This window comes from Sus scrofa, chromosome 6, assembly GCF_000003025.6.
Source record: "Sus scrofa isolate TJ Tabasco breed Duroc chromosome 6, Sscrofa11.1, whole genome shotgun sequence".
NCBI classification, from domain to species: Eukaryota; Metazoa; Chordata; class Mammalia; order Artiodactyla; family Suidae; genus Sus; species Sus scrofa.
The window spans coordinates 132,663,539-132,674,034 of record NC_010448.4 but is presented as its reverse complement, the minus strand read 5'-3'; the positions used below and the strand labels follow the sequence as shown (position 1 = coordinate 132,674,034).

General features: G+C 37.4%; 1 long non-coding RNA gene across 1 annotated transcript in view; it reads right to left on the bottom strand.

The window, feature by feature from the left end:
* The window catches only part of LOC102159168, a 69,172-nt gene continuing 66,349 nt past the window's right edge, over window positions 7,674-10,496 (bottom strand). The window contains exon 5 of the long non-coding RNA XR_002345527.1: window positions 7,674-7,756. This is a non-coding gene — a long non-coding RNA (uncharacterized LOC102159168). The remainder of the gene's footprint in view (window positions 7,757-10,496) is intronic.

Genomic DNA, 10,496 nt, shown 5'->3' with positions numbered 1-10,496 from the left:
CTAACTAGAATTCCTGTTTCCATATATCTAAGACGTGAGTACTTAAATGATTGTGCAAATTCCATCATACTATAGTTAACATTCTGTAACTCTAATTCAAAAGGACTCAAAGTATTGCAGAGATTCTTTTCTGTAAAACAGACAAAAACTAAGGAAGGTGAAAAATTATACCATATGCTTTGTTTTCTTTTTATTTTTTCTGGGGTTTTTGTGACTGGAACTCTAACCCAAATACAATCCTGAACTAGTACCTATGTATTGTCTCCTTTATTACAACTCAAAAACAATAGGGTCATATAGATAATTTTAAAATTATTTCAAGATCTAACACATCAGGGCACTGCAAGCCAGAAAGGGCTAATCCCCAGGAATAATTTGTATATTACAAACTTTGTTAGTCATACTCTGCTTCTGTGAACAAAATAATTATTTAGAGCCTATCTGGATTTCGAAACAGGATCTGTGTGATAATGAGCAAGTTGCTTAACCTTTCAAAATGTTATTGTCCTCAACTGCACATGGGGGTTAACACTGGCCACTTGCTGTTGTCATGAGGATTACATGAGATTAGACATGTGAAAGTCCCTAGTTTAGCCCTTGCCATGCAGCACCTTTCTATACATGTGTTGGTTTATTCCCTAGTGTTTTGCACAATGTAGACGTATGTTGCGTGGTAGATCCAACTCTGGCCCAAACCCTTTCAGGCTACTATAAAACATTCAGGATGGCTTATGGAGGCTTAAATATTGGCAGAACATGCAAGTTGTGGCAAAAAAAGAAAAAAAAAAAGCAGATTTGACATTGAGAAATTAACAGTAATCACTGGTGACTATTTTCTTGGAGTTAAATAATTTATACTATTTATAGAGAGAATGAAAAAAATTGCTCTTAGTAGTTTTTTTTTAATATTAAGCAACTGTTGGCTTTCAAAGTAGTAAAGGTAATTCATACTTCCTGATCATGTACTAAATGCCAGAGGTGCATTTTCTTTGTTACAGAATTTAATCTTCAAACTTTCAAGATAGGTGCTCCCTTTTATTATGCAGTGTCAAGGAGACTAAGACATTTGCTTGAGTCATCTGTTGAACCAAGTGTAGAAAGGAAACACACATACAGATTCACATCAAAGTTTGTCTGGCTCCAAAGCCCATTTTCTTTTCACTACATCATTTTTAACTTTCAATGATAAAGTCTACATCACCTCCAAATCATTGTGCTTTAATCTGTCAGCTCATACTGTACTCGTCATTCCTATCAAGGGAGTTCATTTATTAAACCTCAGAAAAACAAATCCTAGGGTGGAGATGTCGGGGTAGTATAGCAACTCGTGGGCTTACTAATCCTCTCTAAATGGTGCTTTGCATTGTCAAGGGCACATTTGTTCCAAAATATTTAAACATATGTCTCTACTGGTAGAAAGCGAGGAGGCAGTGGGAGTATTCCTATATGTGGTCATGTCAAACATGACTTGGTTAGCATAGAGAACAAAAGAGAGAAGCTTTGTTGTGACAGTCCCTTTGCATGATACAATTTGTTTTTTGTTAGCAAAAATCTATAAGTGACATATGTTTATCTGTTTGTGAACAAGACACAGCCACATTTTGTACCAGGTCTCTCCACACAGTCCCCTGAAGGAAGGCCCCTTATAAGTGATGATGTGTCAAAAGTCACAAAAAAAAAAAAAAAAAAAAAAAAAAAAAAGCTGTTAAAATTCTACTTCTGCTGAGAAAATAGTGCACTTGATGGATATGTGTGTGAAATGTATTAAATCCAGATGAGACTGGTATTTCTGTCTCCATTAGCAACAAACACCCAAGAGAATGAAATGTTTAACCTAAAGAAAAGATTGTTTGTGATCAGAATGGCAATTTCCTCGAGAGAGGCCAAAATGCAGACAACTATACCACCTGGATATGTTTCACAATTTTAGTTCCCACCATTCTCTGGAATATGAGCACAAGTTGATGACTTCAGAAAGAATTTTACTGTTATATCTGGAAAGAATTTTTCTTAAAATGTTCTTTCAGGAACTGTTATTTATAAAACTTGCAAGAATCATCATCAACCCTGAAAATTAACCTTTCTCTGTTATGTTGATCATAGGTAATTTTTGAAATACTTGTATATCTCTGGTTCACCTCAGCAGAACTTCTTTTTCTTTCTTTCTTTTTTTTTTTTTTTTCTTTTTATGGCTGCACTGGCTGCATATGAAAGTTCCCAGGCTAGGGTTCTAATTGGAGCTGCAGCTGCCAGCCTATACCATAGCCACAGCCATAGCAACACCAGATCCAATTCCTCTTCAACCTGAACCACAGATCATGGCAATGCCAGACCCCCAACCCACTGAGCAAGGCCAGGGATTGAACCCACATCCTCATGGATCCTAATCAGGTTTGTTACCTCTGGGCCATGAGTAGTAACTCCCACAGAGTTTCGATTATATGCACCATCTGTGTACCAGTAGGCTCCATACTTAAATGAGGAAAAAGTTCCGTGCCCATTGTACGCCTCTAATAGAAATCTCAGTGGAAGGACTCAACCAGGTAAGATATTATGTGGGTAGGTATTCTAACTGAAATGGGTGATGCCTATACACTGAAATAAAATCATTGAGGTTTTTGACTTACAACTTGCCAAAAGACAGTAATTAAACAAAACTGCACACAATACTATGAGATACATATAGGCTAGTTCTTTCGGATATCACTTGTCTTGGGGGGAAAAAAACTAATGGCTTAAAACAACAATTTTATGTGCTTACAATCCCACAGGTCAGCAATTTGGGCTGGGCTCAGCTGAAAATATTCTTCTGTTGGTGTCAGCTGCGATCACTCATGTGGCTGCCATCATCTGGCAGTGCAATTAGAACTGAATGGTCTAAGACCACCTCACCCATGTGTCCAGTGCTTGGTGCTGGCTGCTGGCTGGGGCTGTAGGGACAAAAGGGCTATTTGTTTTCTCATATTCCAATAAACACATCCAGTCTTCTTCACATGGCAGTCTTAAAAGAGCTAAAGCAGGACAAACCCCAGAGTGCAAGTGTTTTAAAACCTTGCTTTCTTCACATTTGTGACTATTCCATTGGCCAAAACGTATCTCCTGCCTAAGTCCTATTTCTTATAGAGGTGCTGGAAAGTCACATTGCAAAGAGACTTTCATGCAATAACAATCTGTCCTCTAGTCACAAATTATTCACATGCCCCCACATATAAAATAGTTTCACCCCCATCCACAGAGTGACACAAAAGTGTTCACTGTTCTTGCAAATATTAATTTCAACTCATATTCCCATTCCTTTCTATCGTTTCTTCCTATCCCAGAAACACATCTTTTCATTTCTTAGAGTGTTTTGTATTCCTGTCTTCTGCATACAGTCTCACCTGCCACCAGGGAAGGTGGCAGAGATTAGCGGGAAGTTGATCCAAGAGAGGAATTAGGTTATTACCTATTGGAATTATTTATAGTATCTGATTTATTTGGAGAAGGTAAAATAGACTCCCACCTCTTTGTTTTTCTCCTACAACTGACTACCTAGTATATATTCTTTCCTATCAACTGGATGAATCCTGGGTAGATCCTTTAGCTGGAAGCATCTTCAGATATAAGAAGACCAATCAGAATTGAATCAAAGTTTCCTTTTCCCTAAGATTAGACCTGGATAGCAAATTCCCTTTATTAGCATGGGCAAAGGGGCAGGGGGTGAATTCCTTCATTCCTTCATCCTTTAAGGATGGAGAGGAAGATGGGAAGACTGAAAGTGAGGAAAATGGCAAGATTTTTTTTCCATTTATCTTCTTCAATTTCTTTTTTTTTTAATTGTCTTGCAGTATAGTTGACTTAAAATGTTGTATTCGTTTCAGGGGTACAGCAAAATGAAGTTATACATATAAATGTATCCATTCTTTTTTTCCATAGAGGTTTTTATAACCTATTGAGTAGATTTTCCTGAGCTATCTACTATATAGATCTGCTATCTATCATATAGCACAGGAAAATCTACTCAATGGCAAGATCTTCTTGATCAGTGCTGCTATAACCTGACTTTGCTCCCAACTGGGTGGCAAGTACTGAAATATCAGCTCCCTCTCTGACAAGGCACTGTTGTGGGTCACTCTCCTTCCGGGAAAGCTTAGCCCTGCAATTCTCCAAAGGAGCCAATTCGTTTTCAGCTGACTTCTACATATCTAGCTTTTAATTCCTGCCCCTAGAATAATAACCCCTCTCTTCCAGGATGAGTCACCATGGCAGCTATGCCCTTGAGCATGGCCCTTTCAAGAAGGTTTGTCTTGACTGCGTTCTCAGCTGGCCACTCTGACACATAGGATCCCTGACCCATCAAACCCTGGGCCTCACTGTCTTTAGAGTTGATGTCAGACAGGCCATTTCATTTAGCCTTTTTTAGTAAGAGTCAAGGACAGTCTCTATACACCCCAAACTTAGATAAAGGACAGCTCTTGCAAGAGCTCCTTCACCGTGCTTTTCTCTGGTCACAGCCTGAGAAGGCCCCATGAGTTTCCAAAGTGTGAAAAATATCACACTGGAACGAGATGTTAATCTTCATTTCTGGTGAGCAGTTTACTGTCTTTCTATGAGTTCCAGCTTCCTCTCTGGCTTGATTTGTGTAGAAGTACCTCCCTTCCCTCCTCCCAAGACAGGGGCAGGGAAATGCCTTGGTACTTTAGATGAGGAAAAGCCTATTGAACAGCCTGTTACTTAAATATTGATTTATTTAGCATTTTCCCCCTCTGCACACTTAAATTCGATTTCTAATGCAGCAGGCTTTCTGAAGTAACTATTGTTACTGTTCTTTATCATTTGTCTATTCTGAGCAGATTTACATAGTTGTCTGTGCATGGGGATGCATAACAGGAGACACTCTTAGCCTAATCAGCCACATAAGACTCTTCTCTTTACTCTGATGTACTTCGTGATCGGTGCAGCCAGCATTCATCTCCGCAATACTCACTCTTCCATTTCAGCAATAACCAAAGTTCTGTGCTTCCAAATGCTTTTTGTTATGATTCTCTTAGCTTAACTCCATCAAGAATGTTTTTCTTCTAAGACCAACATATGGTATGATCAGGCCACAGGGAGCCCCCCCTGTCTTATAAGGATCCCCACTTGTGAGCAGGATAACAGGTGGGTGATGTCAATTTCTATACATTCTTTCTGGATTGGCTTTGCACCTTGGCTACCGGAGCCATTAGCCATCCAGCACAGCCTGGTGTCCCCCTGCTGTCACATCTCTGCACTGCTCTCAACCTGGGGCCATGATGCTCCACATCTTTCCTGGCTCTTGCCAGCTATCATCTGAAATACTCCCAGGACCCTTATTTATCATGTGCTCAAGGATTTTAACTTCAGGTAGAAATGGGTAGGACTTAGGCTGCAACAGCCACTTTAGGACTGATGTGTCTAGTTTTTATGTTTCTGCTTTTTCTTTACAAACTTTTCCTTCTCTAACAACAATAGGGCAAGGGATGGAAAATTCATATTTTATTTTTTCTTTTTAGGGGCAAAACCTGCAGCATACGGAAGTTCCTGGGCTAGGGGTTGAATTGGAACTGCAGCTGCTGGCCTATACCACAGCCACAGCAACACCAGATCCGAGCCTTGTCCAGATTGAGGCAACACCTGATCCTTTAACCCACTAAGTGAGACCAGAGATCGAACATGTATCCTCATGGGTACTAGTCAGGTTCTTAACCCACTGAGCCACAACAAGAACTCCTGAAAATTCATATTTAATATGCAAAATTGCTAGCTTGCATTCAAAGAATCATTAAAAACAAAACAAATAAGATCAATTTGGTCTTTTAACTTAGCACCAACTATGTCTAGATGACACTAGTATCTAGAACTATACCATAGATGAGAATGGGACCTTACTTTTCTATTTTAAGCATCTGATAGCAGAGAGTATTGGCTGATCCATTATAAATTCTGCCACTTAATCCTTCTAAATTATTCTAGTCTTGACTCTATTGAAATTATTCAAGTGTGTTCATGAAGGTACCCAGATAGGACCAAACATATAGAAATTATCACCCCAAAGTATGTGCACCCAATTGAAACTGCTACAGTCCCAACAGATTTTTTTCTCAGATATAGCATACTACAAAAAAAACTAAAGTGGAAACAGGTATTTTCCTCAACATTTAAGTAAAAATCACAAAAATTTTCCTAAGTCTAAAATACCCTGACTCTAGGTTTGAATGTAAGATTGATTGCATCAATAAGGGGAATAATATTTTTCAAGTGGCTTTCTGATCACAGGCAAAGATGGCATCTCATTTGAGTCATGTACTTCCAAGATGCTGGCATGGGTTCTCACAATGCATTCACAGGTTTTATATATATATATATATATATTTAGAAAATCACAAAAGTGCTTTTTAACCACAATTGCATATTTTCCATCCTCTTGCACTCTAATATGCTCTGAGTCATATTTCACTTCTTGTCTGGTGGCTTTGGTGTGGCACATGCATAAATAAGATAGAGGCATGAACCTGTGCAGTTGGGGTTTGGTGGTTGCGAACACTCCTATATATAGTACAGGGATTGCGAGCTATCCACACAGATGTAGGAATGGCTTTAGAATACCCATGGCTGTTCTGAGATTATGACTGATAACTGCATGGTCAGAATTTGATGGCTGTATGAAAGCATCTTATGGTCTCTGCTATCCTCAGGAAGTAGCTAACAATTAATGAGATTGCTTCAGAATATGTTTTACAATAGTTGGACAGGAATCTTTGAAATGATCAGATATCTTATAGCTCATATATAAAAGAATCTTGAGGGATGTTGTTTCAAATTTGACAATAATCCTAATAATGCATCTACAATGAGCAGAAATGAGGTGTGCAGCTAAAAGAAGATTTTCTAAAACAATCAATAATATATTTCACTCAACAGAAGACTGAGTTATCTGAGAAAAAACCGAACCATCTTACTATTATTTCTAAAGTAAATGATAACACAAAATGTTGTCACGTGAAGAGGTAATCAAAGAATAGGTATCCAAATGGGGAAAAAAATGTAGGTAAAATATATAACAGAAATGTCTTTAGTTTATGAGTTAAAAACATTTCTATTTCTCTGGATTTTGTGATATTTGTGATTAGCTTTTAAAAAATGCATGTTTTTTCATGATTTGTTTTCATTTTCAATTATATATATAATTTTATTGTAGTTATACTTTCTTTGAAAGGGGTCCCACAGATTGCATAAGCTTCAGGCCCCACAAAACCTGGATCTACCCCAGGAGACATAGATTAGACAGAAAAATATCTAGAAAGACAGATAGATAGCTAGCTAAGTAGATAGACAGACAGATAATCTAGAAAAAGTAAACAGCTCTCTCTAGTTCACGTCAGCTTCTAGGAAATAATATTAGTGAAGGCAGACAATACCCAAACCATAAAGGACTTTATGGATTAAAATCAATATTTCAATACAACCAGCTTGCACTTAGGCACTAACTAGGAGCCAGTGCAAACACAGAGATGACTCACATAAATAAAGCAAACATCCTAATGGAGGACATGTGAAAATTAAGACAACAACAACATCCCACTTAAGAAAAGTATCTGAAGAAGCCCAATCCCCTTTGTAGAGATGGCACATTCTCAGTAAAACCCTGGGACACATTAACAGGATGGCTTCCTACCTTTTCCTGTAATCGGCTCTGTGCGCTCTTAGTGAAGAGGAGATGGATTTAGGAGCCATATGGATTTGGAGAGGATTTTGTCTGCAGATAGATTTGCAATTAGGGGAAAACGTTTCAATCAGAATATTATACTATTTGGACATTCAAGAAAGATCCCATTTATTAAAATACGAATTCTGTTGTGTTCTTTTTTCTTTTTAATTAAAGGCCTTTTATCATTTCTGGGTTACCACTGACTATGGTGTTGGAATGAAGTGTCTTCATTGTGTCAGTTTTTCAGAAGTTAGCAGTCTGTTCTGAAACAACACGCCTTGAAATAAAACCCAATTTATAAAGATGTACTTGAGAAGCTTTTCTTTAATATTCTTGAATAAGAGGACTTCAGTTGCTAATAAGTCCTGGGCAATATTTATATTTTTGAATAAAAAATTAATTTTGTTATCCTTTTTAAATATGCAAATCTCTGAAATGGACTTCCTTAAAAGCATGAACACACAATACAAAGTTTCAAAAACTCTCAAGATAACCAAACCCATGTTTGTATGCCCTCTTCAGATGAGAAACCCCCGTGAGTGGTTTCAACTCACTGAGACTCACTACACTCATATCTAAAATGAGTCTTCTTATATGGATCCGAAAGTCCCAGTCCTGTAGTGAGGGTACAGTATGATTCCAGAAGAAAACATTTTAACACAGAGCTGTTATAAAATAATTAAAGGTATTGTCAGGCTCCTTTTCAACTTCTTATTTTCAAAATCAATGGAAGTTAACTTGCTGCTAAAATGCTGACTCTAAAATTTGGGGGAAAATCTCTTAAAAGAACTAAGGAGAGTGCCTAACACAATACTGAAAATACAGCAAATAGAAATGAAGTACACTAACTGCTAATTTGGATGAGTTTGTGTGTGTGTGTGTGTGTGTGTGTGTGTGTGTGTGTGTGTGTGTTTACAGGAAGAGGATGAGAGCAAAGCAAAAGTATTTTCCCTGTGTAGTCTACCTTCTCAGGCCAACTCAGGGCTTCTGTGAGTTAGTGGCATTTAGAATAATTCAGACTAACAAGTGCCTCCTTTGTTTTATAGATGGCTTTTAGTGAATTGAGAAAGAAAATAAACATTGCATTCCATATCCTTTGTTATTTTTTGGATTGTTAATTCAGATATTCCAATAAAGAAGCCAATCCTGTAGCCTACTCTCAAGGACATGAAAACATTCTCTGATATAAAGTATCACATACACACACGCACACAATTTCTATTTCTTCTATTTTTCCCAACGGGGACAGAGAGGCTCAAAATTTTGCTGCTGGTGGAGGAAAGGACAATTGATGAACTAGATTTGGCTTTATTTGCTCTTTTTGTCTATTATTATTAATTGTAAGTTCATCTTTCTTTTCATTAGAGGAAATAGTATAGTGAATTATTACTATCCAAATTGTAATATTTATTTTAAAATTTAATGATTAATTTCATGAACCTTTTTAAGAAAATACTTGAATTCCTCATGATATTCCAAAAATCCTAAATTTACCCAAATTCTATATTACTGACTGATAATGGCAGTACCCACCTAATAATAAGAGTAATTATTTCCATTGTTTGTGTGCTTGCGTACTGGATTAAATATTTTATTTATTATCTTCTTTACACCTTAAAATAGGAGGTGTTATTTTTAACATTTTAAAGATGAGGAAACTGAAACTAAGATGAAGACAATCTCTTGTCATAGGGAACTAATCCAGGAATTGATTAATTAAAATTTATGTTTGAAGTGAAAACTCTGTTGTATTTCAATATTTTTCAAGATTACCCAGAAAGAACTATGCTCTGGGCCATTGTATTTCATAATAATAATGACATTGATCGTTCATATTTTTAAACTTTCACTGTGCCAAGAAATCTATCCAACCCTTCATATATAGGTTTTTTGTTTTTTTTTTTGTTTTTTTGGTCTTTTTGTCTTTTGTTGTTGTTGCTTGGGCCGCTCCCGCGGCATATGGAGGTTCCCAGGCTAGGGGTTGAATCGGAGCTGTAGCCACCGGCCTACACCAGAGCCACAGCAACGCGGGATCCGAGCCGCGTCTGCAACCTACACCACAGCTCAGGGCAACACCGGATCGTTAACCCACTGAGCAAGGGCAGGGACCGAACCCGCAACCTCATGGTTCCTAGTCGGATTCATTAACCACTGCGCCACGACGGGAACTCCTATAGGTTTTTTTTTTTTTTTTTTTTTTTAAATCAGAACAAAAGCCCTATGATTTTAATGCCTTTATTATCTTCATATCTTCAGGAAATTTGAATTTCAGAGAGATTGAAAAATGTATTAAAAAGTCATCCAGTTTTGCCCATCAAACCCTAAGTTATCTATCACTCTACAACATGCCTCATGCAGATTAGATATGTATGGATACGGTATAGACTGAAAGATGCCATAGTTTGCCCGCAAAGAGGTCCCTATCTAGAGCCTTTGGGTTAAGTTATTGTTTAACAGCATATGATGGGTTGTTTATCCAGTAAGTTATTATTACCCAATTCATGGTATAGCTAAGGCCACCCTAGATCACCCAGAGAGGGCACTAATGCAGAAACATAGAGGGCTGTTGGTAAGGGAAAATCTTACCCTAAAAGAACAATTCAATTCAAGCAAAGTAATCAGTCTGTGATACAAGCTTTGTGAAAAAACAGAGAAAGAACAATCTTAATATACTAAAAACAAACAAAAAAAACCTGCAAATGACCTATGTGAAGAGAACAAGATCTTGGTTTTAGGCATGTTAATAAATACATTCAATTTCTTCTGAAGAGGTCGGCGAACTTTAAGA